Source organism: Dermacentor albipictus, unplaced genomic scaffold (genome assembly GCF_038994185.2).
Source record: "Dermacentor albipictus isolate Rhodes 1998 colony unplaced genomic scaffold, USDA_Dalb.pri_finalv2 scaffold_17, whole genome shotgun sequence".
Lineage (NCBI taxonomy): Eukaryota > Metazoa > Arthropoda > Arachnida > Ixodida > Ixodidae > Dermacentor > Dermacentor albipictus.
Genome location: NW_027225571.1, coordinates 1,299,009 through 1,302,260, shown reverse-complemented (window position 1 = coordinate 1,302,260; position 3,252 = coordinate 1,299,009).

The following is a 3,252-nucleotide window of genomic DNA, read 5'->3' as shown; positions in this document are numbered from 1 at the left end:
TGTCTTCACCATTTATTCGATGGAAAAGGGCAGCACCGACACCGTAAGGTGACGCGTCGCATTCCAACATCAGCTCAAGCTGCGGATTAAAGTACGTTAGCACTGGGGCTGAACACAAAGCATCCTTGGCCTTCTGGAATGCCGCGTCTTCTTTTTCGTGCCAAACTCATTTTGCACCTTTTTCAAGAAGGCTGTACAAGGGTGAAAGTATAGTGGAAAGATTTGGCAAAAACTTGTTGTAAAATGTAACCATTCCCACAAAGGATCGCAACTCAGCAACATTTCGCGGTGAAGGGGCTAGCCTGATTGCATCCACGTGCTTCTCGAGTGGATGTAGCCCTTCAGCATCGATACGATGGCCAAGATATGTCACTGATTGTTCACCAAACTTGCACTTGTCGGCACGAAGCTTGATACCGTTCTCGCGGAAACGCTGTAGCACAGCTTGCAGGTTTACGTTTTCAGCCTCGCTGCTCTCGGCTATCAGGACGTCGTCTAGATAAGCCTGGGTCCCTTTTAGTCCTTGCAGCACAGATTCAATTTTCCGTTGGAATATCGCTGGAGCTGATGCGATGCCAAACGGTAACCTGTTGTAGCAAAAGAGCCCCTTTTGTGTGTTTATCACTGCTAATTTCCGCGAATCTTCATCTAGCTCGACCTGATGGTAAGCATCGCGAAGGTCTAAAGTACTGAATTTTTTTCCTCCACACAGGTTTGCAAAAATATCGTCTATGACAGGCAACGGGTACTGCTCAACATCGCACACAGGGTTTAGTGTAACCTTGAAGTCCCCGCAAATGCGCACTGTTCCGTCCTTCAAAACTGGCACGATGGGCGTTGCCCATTCGGAATGAGGGACTGGAGATATTATGCCAGCTGACACTAATCTGTCAAGCTCCTTAGACACTTTATCTCGAAGTGCAAAAGGAATTTTCCTTGCCTTGAAGAACTTGGGGTTTTCTCCGGCCTTGATGTGCAGTCGGGCTGGCGGGCCTTTCATGAGACCAGCGCCTTCTGTAAAAAGGTCGGAGTGTTGCTGGAGCAGCGTCGGCACGCCTCCAAGGCTTGTTTTGGCACAGGAGCCGTCGAATACACGCTCAGCACCTGAATGCGTTCGTCTGTCAATTTTTTCAGCAGGTCCCGACCGCATAGACTGGGGCCATTGCAGTCTAAAACTGTCAGACTGCACTGCACTGTTGTACCGTCGTAGGAAACTGGCATTGTCAGTGCTCCCAGAAGCGGCAACTTTCCGAGATAGCATGAAAGCTGCACTTCCGCCTTTTGTAGCTGCGGCCATCTGTGAGAGTGCAATTTGTAAATGCTCTTGGGAATGACACAAACAGGGGTACCAGTATCGATGTACATCATTATTTCAATGCCATTCCACGCGAACGATTTCCTGATGGGCGGTATGAGAGAGCGCGTGGTAGTCAAGGACCAGATTTGTGACGCGCTGCTATCACTTTCTTCGCTTTCCGTCGCCTGAGCAGTTACTGCTAGCATTTTGCTTGGTTCATTTGCCGCACACATTCTCGCTAAATGCCCTGGCCGTGCACACTTGTAACATTTCCGCTTGATTAGTCGACAAGCATTGGTCTTGTGACCACGTCTACCGCAACATTTGCATTGTTGCACGCCTTGCGACTTCGCGCGCGATTCGTATTGCCCAGAGAGCTTTAGCAATCTTGCTTGTTCTTGGTCTGTAACAATACCTTGCGAATCGCGTTCAGCGCTCTCTGCGGCAAGTGCAAGAGCCTCGGCTTCTTCAAGATTCAGATCTTTCTTCGCTAGCAGCTGCTTCTGCACATTCTTGGATCTGACGCCGCACACAATACGGTCCCTTATCATTCTGTCCAGCATAGTTCCAAAATTGCAGTTGTGTGCCATCTGCCGTATTGCCACTATGAATGCATGTACAGATTCCCCTTCTTGCTGGCAGCGATGGAAGAACTTGAAACTTTCAGAAATTTCATTCGGTACCGGGTCGTAGTAGCTGTTTAACGTCTGCACAACTTCTTTGTAGGTCAGGGCGTTAGGCTTTCGCGGGGCTACCTTTCCGTTCAAAATTTCTATTGTCCTTTTTCCAAGCGCAGCTACCAGCAGGGCTCTTTGCTTAGCATCGTCCTTCACATCATTCGCTTCGAAATAGGCTTCAACCTTGACTAAATACGCCTGCCACTTATCTTTTTCGTCTTCAAATTCCGGTAGCCTGTGTGCCATGGTCGGAGGTGGGTTCCTTCTGCTTGGCTTCCTTGCTGCAGCAGAATCCTCGTCGCCACTGTTACGTTCTACCGGCCAAAGGCCGGCAGCTACGCGATGAAATCCAGGCCGATTCGCAGAGCAAAAAGACGGCGCTTTATTTCCAGCTCGGAAATATATATAGAAGAGAAAAGAGAGAAAGAAAGAAAGAGGGACCATAGACGCATGCGCGGAGAGGCGCACGTGGCTCCGAATAGGTTATCTGCAGCAATTGTTTTTTTTTGGAATGATTAAGTAAAAATACAGTTCCAATTTTATCAAGGTATGCAAAATATCACATCAGGGAAGTGCATTGTGAGAGCAAGTACAAAAACATTCGAATGTTTTGTTCGAGCTTACTACATGTTCTTGGCATCCAAATGTTGTCTATGCTATACCACCTTGATACTTGTCAATGGACTAGGTTGTAGCCTTATATGAGTGCTGCTAGTAAACCAAAATGTTTGACCAATGCCAGAAGAAATGCTGCTAAATTCCAATGTTTCCGAAACGGAACATTGTGAAAGCAGTCGTAAAGGAAAGTAGATATGGATAAGCTTTTTTTTTAAGACTTAGCACCACATTTCTAGAGGTGCTGAAGCTAGAAGGCATATACTTACGTTTTATTGCTCTGAATTGCCAGCCTTATGCAATCTAAGAAATTGTATACATTCATGTTTCATTCATGTATATGCTGTGATGACAAACTGTTTTACATTTGCTATTTACATCCTGTGTGTAGACCCAGATGAAATATTTCTGCAGTTAGAAAATCCAGGCAATGATAAATATATTAATTCAATGTTCCACTTTGCAACATCAGCCTGTAAATGGTTAAGAAATGGTGACACCAGTATAGACTGGGTTTACTGGATGGTTGTTTTATAAACATTGTGCAGTGGCACTGCAGCATAGGTGTTTTACATGCCGAAAGTTTGGATGGTCATACTTCCAAGTTATTGTCGGTGATTTCCAGGTGTGTTAAGTGACATCTACTGCAAGATGACTACATTG